Here is a 20590-nt window from a genome sequence, read left to right on the forward strand (position 1 = left end):
CTTCAAAAATACATTCTGATGTTGACTGGGGGTATAACCCTTTGCACAACTGTGCTCTGGCCTGGACTGTCATTTGACTTTATATACTCACTACACCAACATCTCCTCTAAATCAACCTTGGAGCTCTCCACTCCACACCCAACCATTGCCACTTCCTCACCTCACCCCACCACAGCTCTGGCGTGTTGTACCTTATGACACTCAATAAAAACTAAACAGTGGAAAAAATTTAAATAACTGTTCTGGGAATTTTTCTTTGGCCCAAGAAGGTGAGGCTAGGTATGCTCTAGAAACTTCCAGAGGGGAACATATATGAGTACATACAGGAAATATACAAGCATTTTAAGTCAGGGGAGAGTACCCATATCCAGAGCTAGAATACTTTCAGATAGCACTTACAGGTTTGCTTTTGGTTCTCTACAGACCTGCATACATCACGATGTTTATATTACAAGTACTGTATGAATGGAAGCTTTGCCTGATAGGAACAAAGAGCTCTAACATCCTTGGCAGATGTATCTAGGGATTTGCTTGCCATTGACTATAAACCATCACCTGGTACCCCGGGTAGTAAAGGCCACTAAATGCCCACAGGAGGCTACTTAACATAGAAGAATCTAAAGTCCATTCGAATACCTAGCTTCTGCCTACATGGCTGATTTTATATGAAACTGGGGTGACTTAAGAGAAGAACAAGGCATCAAAACTTTGGCTAGGCATACAGCCAGATATCCACACACATCTAGATAGACCCTGTGGCTGCTAAAGGGGAGGCACAATGCTGGGGAGGACGAAGCAGTCGGTGGGAGCACAACGCAGACCTTGGGATCCAGGCTTCTCCCCATGCTCTCCATTACTCTCTGGCTCTCTTTATCTCACTTTCAAAGACATAAATCAGCAGACCAGAAGGACTGGGCTCATTAAGGTAACTGGTGGGGGAAATTTATGCATATAAATATATACATGAATTCATAACCCAAACTGGATTTGTTGTATAGGAGCTAAAACTCAAGTAAACCAGAATAAAGAGATGGAACAGAAGGAAGAAGAGAAAAGCCCATGACCTTTGCCGAGAAACAGAGTGCTGTATGTGGGGAGGATCAGCCCAGCTAGCGGGATGGCAGTGCATCTAATGCTCTTGATGCCAGTGGCAAAGGGCCTGAGGAAAGGGGGTGACATGCCTGCAAAAACACTGATTCATCCTGAGTCCCCCGAATGCAAGTGAGCAAGCAGGTTTCGTGTAATTCCGAGTACAATCGACTGCCACAGGTCACTGCAAGAGAGGTGGAAAGTTCAACATTCTTGCCCAAAGATTAATAGAATCTTAATCTGCTATCTGTCAACCAAGAATCAAATCTAAAGCCTCAGAACCAATGATCCTCTGCACAGGATAATAAGTGGAGGCAGTGAAGTGTAGGAGGCAAGCGTGCAGGTTTTGTGAACACATAGACCTGGGATAGAATGTTGCCTCCGCTCCTACCACCATGGGAACTTGAACAACTTTCCTAACCTTCCCAAGTTTGTCTTCCCTCAATAGGAAAAAGAGAATAATGATTCAAACCTGATATGAATTGTTGCAAGGATTCAAGTAGGTGACATAAAAAGCCCTCGAAAGAGTATAACATCACAGCCTTTTGAATGCACCTTGTTTTTATCATCATATCTTAGTGATCAATTCTACATTTCTTTGGGCACCTAAACTTGAAGTCAGGAACTGAATCTGACAGCTCTGTCTGTTTCACAAGAGGGACACATGCATCACCGAATGGTAGAAGCGAAACTTATCCTGGCTCTGCATTCGGTGGGTGCACCCGTGGCTCCCTGCGATCCACGTACAATCCCAATGCCAAGACGTGGGAAGATGAGATCCTGTGAGCTAAAGTTCACTGGAACAAAGGAATTCTTGAAGTGGAAATATATACGCAAGTTTTTAAATTAAAGAATCATTTTTACAACCATGGCACAGAGTTAAAGAATGAGGGGAAAGTAGATTTGTGTCCCATAGAACACGAAGCACCCTCATTGTCACAATCCCACATGGACCATGTTGTTACTTTCCTTGGTAGCCCTTAGAGTCTAGCAGGGGCAGGAGAAGGGGATTCATATTTTATAAATCTCAGAGGACCTTTATTAATGAGTAAAAAGTGTTTCTTAGTCTGGTTAACAGTTTTTTGTTTTTTGTGGTTTTTTTTTTTTTTACATTCTTCAAGTAACAAAATATTTGAAACTTATTGTATTAAGTTCTGATGAACCTGGAAATGCTAAGAAGAACAGGGAAAGAAATGATTTGATACAGAGTTATAGATCTGATTTCTGTGTGTGGAAAGTCATATATATTTGTTCTTTTTGCACTGATTCTGATAACCTGCCATAAAACTTTTGTTAATGCTAAGAGGAAAGACATAGCTAATGCTATAAATTCACTTAGATATCTCTGCCTTACATATTTTGGTAGCAAATTAAATTTATCACTTCATTATCCCTTCCTGGCAGTTGGAAGTTGTAGACTTTAATGGAAGGTGCCAGGGTTGTTCATAGAATCTTCCCGTCACAGATGAAGGAAATGTAAAAGCAAAACTCACAAAGATTTGATGGGAGTTATGCTAAAAAACAACAGCTCCCAAAAGCACAAACTAAGAATGAAACCTGTGCCCTATCAGAGAATGGGATTAATTACTTAACAGATTGTATAACTCTTTTACCACCATAAATAAAAATGTAGCAATTTTTACAAGTGATCACTTGGTCACAGCCATTTGCTTATAGATTGCAAATAATGAGGACATTTACATAAAACTTATACTGTTTTCATCCCTCAAGACACAGTTCATTTGTCCCTTTCCACTTGCTCCTGATGCCCCAGGTTGAGATGAACACTTGTTCCTTTTAGCTTCCATAAATCTGATATCAAAACAGCAGTTATGTTGAGATGAGGAGTAGTTAAATAGTTAAGGGCACAGTTTTTGTAATAAACAGAATGGGGTTTGTATCCTGTTTCCACTGCAATAATGAAACCTCTTTAAGCCTGTTTCTACCTTTGTAAAATGGGGAAATACACACACACACACACACACACACACACGTAAATGTATGCATACATGTATAAGCATATATAATTGTGTAAAGCATGATTTTTTAGTACCATGATTTTTTGCAGTTGACTGTCCCTCAGTGATAAAGGGTTTATTTTTATTCATCACTCAATCTCAATTATCTATCAAAATGCCTGGCATGTAACAGATACTCGATATTTGTTGAATGACTAGATTATATATTTAAATGACGAAAATCCAAACTCAAAGTTTTAAGCTAGGCAGAGATATGTAAAATACATTCAATTAGTACCAAAAATCAAATCTGTCACAAAAATTATGTGAGTTCAAAAAAGATATGTGATATTTGTTTCCAGCCATAATTTTGTAGGAGATGCATCTTAGGTAATAGAAAGTAAAAAGCAGAAACTTGAAGGAAAAAAATACCAGAATCAAAATATAGTTTTGGAGTCTTTACAACTTTGCCATAGTAGTGCCTCAGAAAATGAACAAAAGGTACCTGAGTGAATGGAAACTCAGCCTGAAGAGTTTGTCTTTATTTCCATAGTTGTAATGTTATTACCAAATAATAAGAGAGCTATTGCAAGAGAAAATGTCAGTGCATATGTTAAAGCATTAGAAATGTATGTGACTTAAGGCTTCCAGACAAATGCCCCACTGGGTTTGTTAGCGTAAGCGTGGGTAGACCAGTAGGGCGAAAACACCTAGATCTACAATGTAACACCCTATCAGCAATCAACTTAGGGTTCTGTTCTGGGAGCTGTGGCCTCAGGCAAGGCTAGCTTTTGTTAACAGAGGCTGCAGGCACTGGCTGATCCTACAAAGCAAAGCAAGTTGAAGGCCTACCAAAGGACCTAATCAAATTTTCCATCTTTAAGAAGCAGCTTCTCATTTGCATTGTGATGCCACCTCCCTTACCTATGTCATTTCTCAAGAAGCCAGATGTTCCCCTTCTTGATTTCTAAGCCCCAGCCAGTCTCCCTGATGCGCAAGGCCTAAACTACTTCAATTCCACACACAGCTGCCGGCAAGTTGGCAGAGGAAAATACATTTGTTTATGCCCCCAGCCATCCATTTTCTTTAAGCTGGTTTCCAGCCAAGATTTTTATCAAGGTACCAGTTATTCTCTTCCAGTGGTTAAATTCATAAGATTTTTAGTTCCCAAAGGCTACCTGATTAAAAGTAATTTGGACATAAAAAAATGTCTTTAGTATGTCCTATATGACATGTCTTACTTTGTCCCTAAAAGTATTGCTGAATGCTTGTCCTCTAATTTCGGTCAGAGTTCGATGTATGCTTTAAAAAATAAAATTAATTTAATTGATATATTTATACATAAACACACAGTACAACTACACAAACTGCAAGCACACAGTTGGAGGAATTTGGACAAATAGATCTATCCATGAAACTGTCACCCCAACCAAGGTGTAGGACATATCTACCACTCTGGAAAGTTCCCTTGTATTTTATTCCTGTTAAGCTCTACTTACTACTGTTGTACTTATTTTCTTTTTTAAATTTTTTAAATTAAATTTAATTTTTGTGTGTGTGTTCCAGAATTCATTGTTTATGTACCACACCCAGTGCTCCATGCAATATGTGGCCTCCATAATACCTACCACCAGGCTCAACCAACCCCCCACCCCTCTCCCTTCCAAAACCCTCAGTTTATTTCTCAGAGTCCACAGTCTCTCATGGTTCTCCTCCTGCTCCAAACTCCCCCCAAATTACTTCTCTCCATCTCCCAATGTCCTCTGTGTTATTCCTTATGCTCCACAAGTAAGTGAAACCATATGATAATTGACTTTCTCTGCTTGACTTATTTCACTCAGCATAATCTATCTCCTCCAGTCCCATCCATGTTGATACAAAAGTTGGGTATTCGTCCTTTCTGATGGAGGCATAATACTCCATAGTATATATGGACCATATCTTCTTTATCCATTTGTCGGTTGAAGGGAATCTTGGTTCTTTCCACAGTTTGGCGACTGTGGCCATTGCTGCTATAAACATTGAGGTACAGATGGCCCTTCTTATCACTACATCAGTATATTTGGGGTAAATACCCAGTAGTGCAATTGAAGGGTCATAGAGTAGCTCTACTTTTAATTTCTTAAGGAATCTCCACACTGTTTTCCAAAGTGGCTGCACCAATTTGCATTCCCACCAACAGTGTAAGATGGTTCCCCTTTCTCCACATCCTCTCCAACACTTGTTTACTGTCTTGTTGATTTTGGCCATTCTAACTGGTATAAGGTGGTATCTCAATGTGGTTTTGATTTGAATCTCCCTGATGGCTAATGATGATGAACATTTTTTCATGTGTCTGTTAGCTATTTGTATGTCTTCTTTGGAGAAGAGTCTGTTCATGTCTTCTCCCCATTTTCTGACATGATTATCTGTTTTGTGTGTGTTGAGTTTTAGGAGTTCTTTATAGATCTTGGATACCAGCCCTTTGTCTGCAGTGTCACTTGCGAATATCTTTTCCCATTCTGAGGGTTGCCTCTTTGCTTTGTTGACTGTTTCCTTTGTTGCGCAGAAGTTTTTGATCTTGATGAAGTCCCAAAAGTTCACTTTTGTTTTTGTTTCCTTTGCCTTTGGGGACATGTCTTGAAAGAAGTTGCTGTGGCCAATGTCTAAGAGGTTACTGCCTATGTTCTCCTCTATGATTCTGATAGATTCCTGCCTCACGTTGAGGTCTTTTATTCATTTCGAGTTTATCTTTGTTTATGGTGTAAGAGAATGGTTGAGTTTCATTCTTTTGTACATAGCTGTCCAATTTTCCCAGCACCATTATTGAAGAGACTGTCTTTTTTCCACTGTATATTTTGTCCTGCTTTGTTGAAGATTATTTGACCATAGAGTTGAGGGTCCATATCTGAGCTCTCTACTCTGTTAGATGTGGACCACTGTTGTAATTTCTAATGATATAAATTTTTTTCTTCCTACCCTTAAACCCCACATAAATGGTATGAGTTAGTAAGTATTCTTTTCTGTCTGGCTTCCTTCCCTTAACATATTGTTTTTAAAATTCATCTATTTCAAATGTTATGGAAATGTGTTCTTATTTCTCTTGGATAAATACCTGAGAATGGAACTGTTGGGCTTTTTTATAAGAAAATGTTGAGTTTTGCCAAGTCATGGTAGCATTTTATATTCCCACTGGCAAAGTACAAGAGTTCTAGTTGCTCCGTATTCTTGCCAACATTTGATATTGTCAATCTTTTTTAATTTTGGCCATTATACAGGTTGTGGGGTGGTATCTCATTGTGGTGTCTTACTGCACTTTCTAATGTCACTTAACCATTTTCTCTGTTTTTTCTTACCGGGTTTATCAGTTCTTACCTTGTGCTACCCTTCACTTGGGACAGTATTGCCCCTAATCATAGGCCAGACTATCCAAATTATGGTGAAGTGCAAGGCCGCCTGTGTGATGAATATAAGCTGGTGACAACAAAAGATGCATCTGTCAGAATATCTCCTTGACCTACTCCTGCTAAGCTTCCTTTAAGTTTCCCAGGAGAAAGAGAATGAACCACTGTCAACACAGTGGTAAACACAGGTTTATCAGGATCTTGGTGAATTAAACAGAGGTTTGCTCAATTTGGGTGCCAAAGGGATAAAGGAGAAATAAAGGCAAAAAAGTGGGGCTATGGAATGTCTGTCCTTAGGCTCGACTTTGTTTCCCTTATTCAACTGACCCCCTTTCTAGGTTTTGAATCCTCCCTAACCAGTTAATACATTCCTGTTAGCACAAGGATATTATCCTTGAAGCTCATTAGGATCAAGAGCGTCTCTTATTAATTGATTCAAAGTGAAAAAAAAAGCCACCAGATTTCATATTATTTAGCCTAAATAAAACTTTAAAACAGTGCAAATCAATTGAACTGTCCTTTCATGTCGCATCCTTCCATCGCTGAATATTCTATATGGCATTTCACAGAAATATGATTTGATTTGAGAACATCTGCAGCAGTCTGGAACACATTTTCCCCTGTACTTGACTTTTAGCTCATTATAGCTCTCAGATGTTCTCTCAGCAATCCTGTGACATATTGGAGTGTTGCTGAACAAACATCAGTGAAGCCGATGTCTTGAGTAGTGTCAATCTCAGTTGAAAATGTTTCAGCTTTCTTAGCATCAACACTAGAAGAATTTAATTAACCCACTGAAACTTTCAAAATGATAGTTAATGCATGTAAGAAATAAGAAATCAGAAAAGTGGGGGAGAGTGGATAAGCGCTTAACCTCCCACAAGCTGATGCCTGCCACCTTCAGCCTGCACTGAGGCAGCTTACGAGAAGCCTGGTTGCTCCGTGCAGCCTCCCACATTTTGCCACGAAACCTTTGGATTGCTCTATCACCCCTACGGAGATGGAGAAGGTGGAGGTGGCAACTGCTGCTGTCATACTCCCCTGGTCCCCAGACAAGGTCAGCTTCCAGCCTCTAATCAGCTCCCATCCAGCTGCTCTCATGTTTTTAGTAGGTGGGACTGGGAGACTAAGGTCAGAAAAGCTCTGTTGGCAGTGACACGGTTTTTTGCCCACTGCTGCTATTACATTAAGGAAGCAGCTGGTGAGATAATGTATGCCAAAGTGCTTTGTAAATTATAAAGTGCTTATATAATTGTCATGGATAATCACTACTGTTGTTTTATTCCTAGGTTGCAGGAAGAGCACTGAGCAGGGCTATTGCATGGCAAAGTCCACCAGAAAGCTGAAGAGATGGGTGTGTAGGGTCCAGACGGAGGTCTTTGGTGAGAGCACGAATGTGGATGATGACAAACAAGGAGAGTAAAATTGGCTTCATGGGTCTGACAAGCACATATAGTAACATGAGAGCCATGAATAGGGGAAATACTAGTATTTAAGGGCCAAAAATAAAGAGAGGAGGGGCCCTAAAGATCAAGTCCAAGAAGGTTGTCTCTACACACAGAAATTATTTACGTCCAGGACTTTGCCATGCTTTCTGCCTTAGCCTGAGATATTCTTTTTACACTTACTAGATCTTAAGTTTCAGATTGGTCTGGAAAATGTTCTCAAACACCCCACCACCCCTACTATCCTGTGCATATCTATCACTGTAATTATCACTATGTTATAAATAACTCTTAAGTTGTCTAATTCCAGAGTAGTCTGTGATCCTTTTAAGGGAGGGCAGTTACATTATTATTAATATTTGCCTCCATGATGCCTGGCACATGCTAGGTGCTAACAACTGTCTCCTTGAAAAAAGTAAAGGGGGAACCAGGAATAAAAGAGTATTAAAAAATCAAAGAAGAAATTTCAAATATGAAGGAGTGGTCAACTATAGAATGTAACAAGACCTAGTAAAGACTTGTAAACTACTGGATTTGGTGAGAACTAAATCACTGACAACTTCAGCAAGAGCCATTCTAGTGATTTGGGGAGTGGAGATAGGTAGAGATCTAATTTTGATGGGTTGAAGATAGAAAAACCAGTAAGGAATGAGAGACAGTGAGTGGAGATGATGTTTTCTAGAACCCAACTTTTCTTTCAGAAGAAATTTAGACTTGTTTTTCTCAACAATCCTATGAGATATATATTATTATCCCAAGTTTTTGGATGAGAAAATGGTGGCTAAGAGAAAGTACGTGAGGTGCTCAAGTCCTTATTACTAACAAAAAAGAAGTTATGTAAGGTACATGCTATGCTCTATTTCTCAGTTGGATTAGCCTGGCTGTTGGATATCAGAATAAATGTTTTCACTGTATGGTTTAGAAAGAAAGGCTCTCTGCTATCATGAGAGAAATTGGACACAGGTTGGAGTGACACAATGGAAAACTGCATTATGGAATTGTTTTCCAGCTTGTGGAACCACACGCAGAAAGGAAGGTGAAGATCACTAAAGATGAGCGTTTCCATTTTATAATTTTTCAAAGGGTTACTTCTGTAGCCATCAGTGCCTCTGGAAGTTATATGGAATTACAAGTTATATGGAACTCTGTGTAATACTTACCAGCTGATAGTATTGTGGTAACAATCAACTCCCAAATCTCTGTGAATTAACACAGTAAAATTTGGTCTCTCAGTCACAAAACGTTTGCTATCTCAGATGTCCTAGAAGTGATGCCTCAGCAAACCAGGTCATCCATTTTATGTTGCCACCTTCTCAACATGAGACTGTGGTGTTCACTGAGGCAAGGGAAGCAAATATGGAGAATCGAGTGCCAGCTTCCATGTTTCCACTCGGAATCACATACCAAACTTCACTCACATTTCATTAACTAAAGCAAGTCACCCAGTCACATGCAATATCCAAGAGGCAAGGAGATTTGCTTCTCCTATGGAAACAGAAAATGTTAGTGGACACCACCAATGCCTACCACCAACACCAAACATGTGAACAGAGTAAGAGAATCGTTAAAGCAGGCTTCTTCTGTATCTCAATAAAGATATATAGAGTAGTACTGAATTATCTTCCTAGGAGGCCTGGATTACCACAAATGCTATGTTTACTGCCATAAGTTTCAGTCAGGATCTATTTTAAATGGAAACAAAGACTTGGCTATATTTAGGTTCTGAAAGATCACTAGCTTGATGGGTGACACTGTACAGCTCAGATGGCCTGGCTGCATGCTGAAATTAACTGCCAGAAGAGGATCTAGAGAAGGTTTTATAGTTTGAGATGACATGGGACGAAACTGATAAGCAGGGAAGACAAGCAAAATGCTTTAAAGATGTATGGCAACAAATCTTCAAAAGGCATAATCTTGACGGTGTTTGCTGTGAACAATCTATAGCACACCGGCCAGCAGGCATGAGGGACTGGGAGTGAGGTCTTCAAGGCATTTCCATCAATGAGGCAATTTTACAAAGGTGCCTGAAGCTGCAAACCAAAGGATTCTCTGAGCAGCATTAGCACATTTTTCTGTGTAAGCTGTAGTCACATCTCAAACACATTTCTAGGCATCATCTGTGACCACAAAGCACAGATTATTATAGGGTATGGATCTGAGGCATGTAATAAAATCACTTCCAGTAGCTATACAACACAAAATATGTTGAGATTGAGATATTAGGTGGTTAACTAGATTGATTATGGGCAACCTAACAGAGTGATCATGTTTCTAAGGAGAAGAGGAAAGGGGATGGATATTTCATCTGGATATATGAACTGATTTGGCTAACTACAAGATTGATAATCATTCAGTGCAATTAAAGATATCTTGGCCTATCCTTCCTAGGCTTCTAGGGTTTTGGTAAATCTCTTCAATAGCAGTTATGATCCGTATAATTTGAAAGTTAAAACAAACAACAACAACACTAACTAACTTACTATGTTTTTTAAATTTATTTATTTATTTATTTATTTTGGGGGGTAAATCAGATCCCCCTTTTAATTTCAAAATGTAGACACTTAATTTTTTTCCCTCAAATCTTAGGACAAATTGGCATAAGCTGACTATAATTAGAATTTCTGTTGACACTTTACATTATCAAAATGACTCTTTGACCCCTTTAATTAGCAGAAAATTATATCTTTTATCTAATGCTCCCTTTATTCAAGTGGGCAGATGAGCTTAAACAGAGATAAAACAAATATATATTTTTTCTCAGGGAGAATCTCAAGGGCATAGCTCAACATTACACCAGAGATATTTTGCCTTACTCCATAAAATCAGGATTAGGAACAAAGCTAACTGGTTTGCAATAAATGTGCACTGATTTTGTAGTGTTCTTAGGAGGAAGTGTAGGGGATGGGTTCGAGGGTAGTATTTGAATTCAAATTTCATCTTACATGCTTATAGTAATGCTTTCTTTATAAATCCTCAATCCCCACCCAGAACAAGAAAAATCCTAAATTTTCTTTTTTCCTGGTGTAAAAGTAACATCAAAATTAAGGTGGGTAAGTGTGTTGAAGGTGGAAAGTACTTTTACGCAAGTTCTATGTGTATAATTAATATCAATAAGGTGCATTCTGATTAAAGTAGTATATTTGATGGAATATGAGGAATTACACTTAACTGCATATTTTCATGAAAGTGACAAAAGAATAATCACATTTGTGCTTGGCAATTAGATACCTGTTTATGAATGAGGAGAAATAAGAAATCATGATTTTTAAAAGCATGATGGATGAAGCAAAGCACGGTGGGATGATGCAGAACAGTAAAATGTTTGGTTCATACTTTATTTCAGACATACAGTGGAGGATTGCAAAGAGGCAGCTGCAGTGGTTACGAAGACTGTAAAGCTCAGTGCTGTGCAGTTCCTAGATTGGTCAGTGGGCAAGTGGTCAGTGCGCCACACTCAAGGAAGTGAGAAGCTATATCCTGCCAGGTCTTGTCATGTGTCCATGCTGATGGAAGCATTGCCACCTGATCACACAACTCTGCTGGACTTGGCTTTGGATCATAGTCTTCTTCCATATATTGCTGCCAGCCACCACTACCAACTGATTGTGGAGTTGCCCTGTGAAATAGACCCACTTACCCCCTGAGATGGGAGAGAGACCATTATGAGAAGGCTGATAGCGGCACAAACTATTTTGGCTATAAGAAATGCAAAACTACTGGGGCGCCTGGATGGCTCAGTGGGTTAAGCCTCTGCCTTCGGCTCAGGTCATGATCCCAGGGTCCTGGGATCAAGCCCCGCATCGGGCTCTCTGCTCGGCGGGGAGCCTGCTTCCCCCTCTCTCTCTCTGCCTGCCTCTCTGCCTACTTGTGGTCTCTGTCTGTCAAATAAATAAAAAATTAAAAAAAAAAAAAAGAAATGCAAAACTACCTCATTCTACAACATGAGAGACTCCTACCAGCATATCCCCTAATGGTTCACTTTAAATTCTGGTATTGCTACTGGGATTTGGCAACAGTAATAGACTCGGCCCTTCTACCTATTTTAGGAGAAGGAAGGACCACTCATGCTATTTTACTGCCCAAACTCCAAATTAACAAATTTTACCTGGAAAGTGAACACTTCTGAAATTTTAGAAGCTTTTTGTTTGTTTGTTTTTTGTTTTTGTTTTTTTTGTAAAAGGGAGTGTTTCAAAGGACAAAGATACAAGCTTTTGACCAGATCAAACAAAAGTAAGCTAGCAAAATCATGTTATCAGTAGACGGTCAAAAGAAGGCATACAAATAACGTGTAAGTATCACATATACAAATTACCCCAATATTTCTGTATGTCTACTTGTGTTCTATTTATGTATCTATGTGGCTCTGTAGCTACCTCTCCATCATCTATTTTAGAATTAACAATAACAATAATGGGCATGTGCTGAATGCCTGCTTGCTATGTGTTATGCACTTTATATATGTGATTTCTAATCCTCACAAAGTACTGGTGAAACTGATGTCATTATCTCCATTTGCCAGTACAGGAATAGAGGATTGTGTGATTCATTAAGCTGGCCCAGGTTCACCCAGTAGTAAGCCATTGAGCCTGGATTCTAGACCTGCTAGACGCTAACACTGTGCTCTTTTCACTACAGCACACTGACTTCTTTGTGGGATCATTAAAGATTAATGAGATGATTAGACACTCAGAACTACAAGAAGGGACTATCAAATCTTATTCAACATTTTTTTTTTTTTTTTGCTTCTTAGTGGGACTAATCACTATTTACAAACAGGTGTCTACCCTATTGTTAAAGGATACTTGGCATTTCAGCATTCTACCTACGATACACCTCAAACCATCTACTGATAGCTAGAGGTGCAATTAAGTCCCCATAATATCTATACAGTAGACTCTGATTTGGTAATTCTTGAATTTGAACCCCCAGGAACTGGTGCTTTTGTTTTTTGTTTTTTGTTTTTTGCCATGTCTTATGAAGTAAGCTCCATCAATAAAAATATTTATCCCCACACAACCTGGCTAGTCATAGAAAAAGATCTTAATAATACTGCTTCCTGTTTCAATCAGTACCCAAGTAACTGATAGAAATGTAGAATGTCATCTGGAAGTTTTCTAATAATATAAAGTACCCAGAAAGCCTCAAAAAGAATAACCACAGTGATTCAAAGCTGCACTGGGAGAAAATAACATGGACGAGAACCATAGGCCCATAAGATGAACTTGAAGGAAAGTGGCTTTCCCTCACTCCCTCTTTTCTGGGCTAGCTCTGCAAGTTGTATCAGAGAAAAGAGAAAAAAAAATGTTATCATAGATGGATGAGGGTTAGTTGCAAGAGGCGACAGGTGTGTCCCTCACCATGGACTTTTTATTTTAAGATTTCCAGATACTTATGATGAAATTAAATTATTTCATATTATTCCAGTTTATGTTTTTAAGTATTAAGTTTACATACTTAAGTATTATATATACATTTATTCTGTTCACAAGTTCTTTGTGAATATAAATATTATGAATATTTTCTCTCCTTCTATGACTTGAATTTTCATTTATTTAACTGTGTCTTTTGATGGCCAGAAGTTAATCTTGATGAAATGTTATCAATTTTTTTTTTCCTGTTGGTTAGTGCTTTTGGCATCCTATCTAAGAAATTTTTCCTTATGCCAAGATTATGAAGCTATTTACTTATGTTTTCTTTAAAATTTTTATACTTTTATATCTACAATATATTTAAAACTACTTTTGTGTCCTGTGTGAGGAAAATATGAGGTTCTATTAATTTTAGCACTGTTTATTGAAAGGACTTTCCTTTTTCCACTGAATTGCTTTGGCACCTTCATGAAAAATCAATTGAGTATATGTGTGTGGGTCTATTTCTGGATTTTCTATCTGTTCCATTGATCTATTTGTCTATCCTGACACTAAAACATGCTTGTTTGATGACTGTAGGTTTATAGAAAAACTTGAAGGCAGATAGTTCAAATCCTCTAACTTTGTTCTTTTTCTAGACCATTTTGGTTATTCTAGCTCCTTTAAATACTAATGAAAATTTTAGAATCAGCTTGTCAGCTTCTACAAAAACATGTTTTGGGATTTTGATTGGGATTGTGCTATATATCTACAGATTAATTTGGAGAGAACTTATCTCTCCATTGATTTTTTTTCTCATTATTTTTTTTCTCAGCAATCCCTTATAGTTTTCAGTGTGTGGATATTGCATACATTTTAATTTGTTGCTAAGTATTTCGTGGTTTTTAAATGCTATTGTAAATGGAATTTTAAAATTTAATTTGCTGGTTGTTCATTGTTTCTATTGTTCATCTAGAAATACGACTGACTTTGTATTTTGTCTTCATATCATGAAACTTTCCAAAGTTCACTTACTGATTTTCAATGGTGTTTTTACAGTTTTTTGAGGATTTTTGATGTATTCAATATTACCATCTGCAAATGACAGTTTTAGTAGGTTTCCAATCTGGATGCCATTTATTTCATGTCTTCACTTCACTAGTTAGGACCTCCAGTATAATACTGGATAGAAGTGATAAAAGTGGACATGCCAGCCTAGTTCTGGATCTTAGAAAAGTAAGTTTATTTATTCGCCATTTAAATATGATTTGTGTTGTATAATTTTTTGACATATCCTTTATCAGACTGAGCATGTTACCTTCTATAATTAGGTTTTTAGTATGAGTGGATGTTGAATTTTTGTTAAATGCTTTTTCTGCATCTAAAGACTTGAACCCGGAATACGTAAAGAAAATTAAGTAAAAAAATAAACCCAATTTTTAAGCAGGCAAAAGATTTGAATAAGTACTTAACAGAAAAGGCATATGGATGGCCAATAAAAAAATAAGGTAGTGTTTAATATCATTAGTTTTCAAGAAAATGGAAATTCAAATCACAATGAAATACCAATGGGCATGTACTATAATGGTTCAAACTGAGAAGACAGAGAATGCCAAATGTTGGCTGGAGTGTGAAAGAACTGAAACACTCACCCACACAGTTGGCAAGAGTATAAAATGGTAAAACCACTATGAAATCTGTTGGCAAATTTCTTCTAAAGCACTGACATCCCTTTAGGACCGAGACACTACACTCCTAAGTCTTAGTCAAGAGAAATGAAAATAGGTATTTACAAAAACATTTATGCTTATTTTAATAATGCTTATTTTAAACATACTTATCATACCAGAAAAGTGAAAACAGCTCAAATATCATTTTGAATGGATAGCCAAATTGTGATATATTTATTCAATGGAATATTATTCACCCACAAAAAGAAATGAGTTACTTGACACCCACAACAACAGGGATGAACCTCCAAACCACTGTGCTGAGTGAAACAAACTACACACCTAAAAACATACATCTTCTAGAATTCTAATTATATGACGCTACAGAATATGAACAAACTAATCTATGATGATATAAACTAAATTACCTTTACTTCTGCTGGTGGAGAGGTGGGAGAGATAATGACTGGGAAGGGGCAGAAGGAAGTCTTCTGAGATGTTGGTAATGTTTGCTATCTTGACAGAAGTGAGGATTGCATGGATGTGTGCTTTTGTCAAAACTCATCAAATGGTTCATTTAAGACCTGTGCATTTTTCTTTCTGCAAATTGTATCTCAATTTGGAAAAATGAAAAGCATGAAAAAATAAATAGCATGGAAGACAGAAAACTTTTAAAGTTGTGAAGAGGAGGTACTACTACTCTTTTGCCTCTAAGACTGGGGTTATTAGGCCTCTAGTAATGGTCATGCCCATGATGTCATATGGTCCTTTTGGACAGTTTTTTGTTCTCTGTGTTGGATAACATGGCAGAAACAAATAAATAGATGGTTAGACATTTACATATAAAATAGCACAACCAGGGGGCACTTGGGTGGTTCAATTAAGTGTCTGCCTTGGGCTCAGGTCATGATCCCAAGGCCCTGGGATCAAGCCCCATGTCAGGCTCTCTGCTCTATGGGGAGCCTACTTTCCCCTCTCCTTCTGCCTGCTGCTCCCCCTCCTTGGGCCCATTCTCTCTCTCTCTCTGTCAAATAAAGAAATAAAATATTAAAAAAATAAAATATTACAATCAGAGAGCAATAGTTTTATAAAATCACATCGCTTGTAGCTTTAAAATGACATGAGAATGATGTATCTGGTCAAATGGATGTACATATTTTGTTTCTGTCATCAAAATAAAGCCTTATTTTAAGCGGTGCTATACAAACACATTGATAGTTTTCCTGATTTTATCCTAATGAAAGCTTTTTAATGAGCACAGACTATATTCACTGGTTAAAGCACCGATGTATATTTCACCATGTTTTAATACCTACTGAAAGTAATCTGGCATATTTGTTGTTTCTTTCTACAATCTCTGCTATTCTTGAAAGGGACTGGCTGGAATTTTAGTAATAAATAGCCTTTCTTTTTTCCTTCCAAATAAGGACACTGCAGATATTTTGTGCAGTTTAATCCTATAACCATGCAGCATTGTACTAGGTGCTTGAAAATTCAAGTATAAATACATCGTCTCTGTTTTCAAGATGCTCATAATAACTTCAGTGATGAACAAGAAGACATATAACCAGAAGGTAATATAATAACTGCAATACCAGTTGAGAAATGAGGGATTCAATTTTCCCAGATGGAGAAGAGGGTCGTAGATGACTTCACAAAGGAAGTGACATTTACAGTACATCTTACAATAAATAAGTGATGGATCAATATATTTATTCAGCAACTCAGCTACCATGCCACTGCTCCTAGTGGTACATGTCGTGTCAGACCCGGGCACACAGTGTGTGGTCTGAGTCCTCAAGAAGCTTAGACTTGAGGTATTTTGCTAAGTTAAGAAGGAATGAAGGTTGCTCACCTGCCCACCTCACTCCACTCTGACTTCTTTCCATCTCATTTTACAAAACGAGGCTCACACATGAAATAGGACTTTAAGCTCAAAGTTATTTTTTTCTTCTTACACTCATTTCATTTCTGATGTGATGGGGAAAGCAATGGCTTGGCAAGTCAAATGACTACTGGTTTTTAATGCTACCACTTCGCTGTTTTCTTACAGAGTTCATTTGTCATTCATTGACATAAGCGGCATTTACTGAGTCCTTACTGTGTATCAGTAGGTGTCGAAGGCATTGGGAAGTGGGCTTGCTGTCTGGTAGAGGAAAAAGACATATAAAAATCCAAATGCTGTGTGATACTTGTTACAACTAAGGCTGAAGAAAAGGAGAAATTAATTCTGGTGTAGATCTCAAAGAATAACTCAAAGAGAAGGGGGTTCTTGCGAATTTCTCTTCAGTGAGCGGGAAAGACATTCCAGATGTAGGGAACAGAAAGTGAAAATGCATGCAGATCCCAACCAATCAGTACTTTTGGCCTGTACTGTTTCCCTTTCGAGGGCTCTTGTTTAGGAATCCTACTCTCATCTTAAGCACCAAAAAAAAAAAAAAAAAAAAAAAAAGTGAAATCATTTCCTTCCATGCTTTTTGATTGCAAAATTTCTGTTCTAATTTTGGAGCATCCAATTTCTTTCATATTTCCCAAGCAAATAATCTCAACATACTGTGATTTGCCACATCTAAAAATTCCAAATACTAATATTTCATTTTCTGATATCACTAAAATAGATATTTTGCCTCCAACTCTAAAGAAGAATTTGTGGATAAAGTTATACTTGCCGTGATAGTCTCAATTAAATATTCTTCACAACTCCTTAACCAAAACCCTTGGGGCCAAATACAGCTCGGAATTCAGAATTTTTGGGGGGTGCTTTAGAAAAGTAAAATGGTGAGTGTGCCACATTTTACCTAATACCCCAGCAAGATGTGGGTTAGCAACCTGGAATCAAACACATTAGTCTCTCTGCAGTAAACACGTAAATGTTCACTCTAGAAAGAATTAAATAAAAATCAGTAATAGTCTCACATCAGTTCAGGTCATCTTTGCTGCCAAATGAAATACCTGGTTTCAGGACTTTTTGGATTTCAGAATTATTGAGGGACTCTGGACTTAGATTGTGATTATCTTCATTTGATAGTTTTAGAAAGAGATTTGGAGAGATTAATTAACTTGTCCAACTTGCTTACCTAGTTAAGTAACAAAACATCATGCTAACCCACCAGTCTGACTTTGGTCTCTGCTAGGAACCTCTGTCCCATGTGTGGCAAACGACCACTTCACTTTCACTGAGCTGCCTAGGTTGACACCAGGGGTAAGGAGGCCTTGAGATTACCGAGTATAAACCAAGTGGGCACTCTGCTTCAGAGACTCCTCCTTTCTGAAGATCCTGGGAATAGACTCTGCTTCCTTATCCTCCCAGATTTCCTTACTGCTGACTGTCTGCATGGACTGGGGATGTTACATCTTTGATGGCAAAGCATCTCTGTCCTCATGATTCTTTTTGCTTACGTGTCTTGGACCTAACTGCTGCACTAATTCCCTGCCCCAGTTTCCTCTTCAGGTTCTTTCAGAGCACTGGCCATTCAGAACTTAGTTCACTGCTTCTCTGGACTTCCTTGCTTGATTTTCTATTTCACTTCTTCTCTACCTCAACATCATTTAGTGCCGGCTTCCTCCACCAAGAAAAGCTTGTGTTGTGCTCACAGCTCACTTCTCAGTCTCTAATGCTATTCTGTTGCTATTCTCTTCTTTGTTACTTTTGGCAATGTGGGTCCTTGGATCTGTCCATCAGAACTACCACGTGATAAGATGGGTTCCTGGACCCACCTCTGATCCAGTGAGTCAGCATCTCTGGGAATGGGGCCAGAGAATCTGCATTTTTCACAAGTGTGCCACATGGTTTTTAAGCACCAGCAGTTTGAGACCCACTGCTCTGTGGTGTGCAAAGCTGGCAGCTGCTCTTCATATGGGGTCTGCTCTCATGTTTGCGGATACAGATTTATACACCTTGCACCATAAGAGCAGAGCAAACTATAAAGGCCTGACTTCTTGCCTTTTCAAAGCCACCTAAAGAAACATCGCTTGGGAAGTTTCAAGAATTAATAAGTGAGGGTATGCAAAGGGAGAGTATATTAAAGATACTAATTACTTAAAAGATAACACAACTAATTTGGCCAAATCCTTGTTTCCATAGCTAACATCTCATTTCTCTCCATCTTCAAACACCGTACTGTAATTGGTTTCTTCTAAATTTCTACTCTAATTTATTCTAGCCTGACCTCTGAGTGAAAGATTAAGTAGAGTCGCAATTGTACTTTCCAAACAAATCTTTTCCTGTCTAAAGAAGCCAGCTACTTCTAGCAGGTCCTTCTGAAAAGGGTCTTCACTATCTCTTGTTTTCCCTGTAACATGAAAACACTGTAAAGAACAGCATCCCATTCTTCAGCTAACGAGAGAACAATCTGAGCTATTTTCGAAGATAGGCGCCCCGCACTGGCAGCACCATGAAGGAACAGTTAGGAAGGCCCCCCCACCCTACCCTGGATCCAGTGTGCTTTGATTCACTGTTAGGGACATTAAGCTCAAGGGGACCATCCCCTGTTGTTTTGGTCACATCAGCCCACACTGGGGTATCCAGGAGCATAGTTCTACAACCAGACCAACTGCTAGTTCCTCAACTTGGGGTTGAGCACTGAATCGCTAATATAATCACAGAGGCAAAAACTATGTGGAAAAAAAAAACCTTTTTAAAATGATAATGCTGAAAATGACACAATTTTGATGAAGTCTGGGCTCACAAAAAAAAAAAAAAACAAAGTCAGAATCTAGATTCCATCTATCAGAAAATCAATTTCCACTTATGTCATTGACACAAGTGTCTCCATCATTATTCATCTTTTATTTGAATATGTAAGTTTTGAGACGAGTGTGGAAGTCCTTTAAAGACAAAACGGCACGGTGCAATGTGCCTACTTAACATTTCAGCTTACACGGTGACCACTCGAATTTGAGACGATGCTTTTACGGAATGGTCAAAAACCATAAAAACTACTGTGTCAGAACCAATTTACTTGGGATATTTACACTGAATGAGTGTAAAGTTATTTGTGAGAAATTTTTTTTTTTTTTTTTACGCTGTGAACAACTTCCAGATATGGATGGTTATTGATAAAGGCAAGAGCACTCACTGTCTAAATACTGCAGACTCAGTTTATGATAATATGATTAGTTACATTAATAATGCTGCTTAGGCACAGTCTTGCTAATTACAATATTATAAATATTAATGCCACCCACTCTCTCTTCTGTTTGATTGCCACTCATGGAGTCATTCATCACGATATTTTCTAGGAATTCGCACTGTAAGATTTTCTTTTTTTCTCCCTTTTGTTTTTCATTACTGGACTTGCAGTCATGTACATTATTTCTCAAGAAGCCTTTGTTTTTGGCTACCTGGGAGGGGAGTCATAGTTTGCATTAGAAGTAGCCAAATCCAAGTCAGTTAGATGATGTTTCTCTTATTCTTTCAGAGTCTCTCCTCCTGCCATCCAAAGCAGGGTATCCAGGGTTTTTGTTTTCCATTCTTTTTCATGTGACCTGTTTCAAGTTAAGATTCATTTGAATTATTAAATGCTTCCTTAAAGAATCTTTTTATACTTGCCTTTCTTTTTTTAATGTTAATTATTGATGTAGTGACAAGCTGAAAAGACTAAGAATTATAATTTTTTCCTCCCCTCATTCAGGACTCAAGAAACGTCTTCTGACAATGGTTGTCTATTTAGAATAACACAAAGGAAATACAAAGG

General features: G+C 38.1%; 1 protein-coding gene across 1 annotated transcript in view; it reads right to left on the reverse strand.

Annotated features, from left to right (window-relative positions):
- The window catches only part of DPYD (dihydropyrimidine dehydrogenase), an 829985-nt gene that overhangs the window by 97951 nt on the left and 711444 nt on the right, over nt 1-20590 (reverse strand). The gene's annotated exons all lie outside the window — the stretch shown is intronic.

The sequence above is a fragment of the Lontra canadensis genome, unplaced genomic scaffold (genome assembly GCF_010015895.1).
Source record: "Lontra canadensis isolate GAN:19392208 unplaced genomic scaffold, GSC_riverotter_1.0 scaffold33, whole genome shotgun sequence".
Lineage (NCBI taxonomy): Eukaryota > Metazoa > Chordata > Mammalia > Carnivora > Mustelidae > Lontra > Lontra canadensis.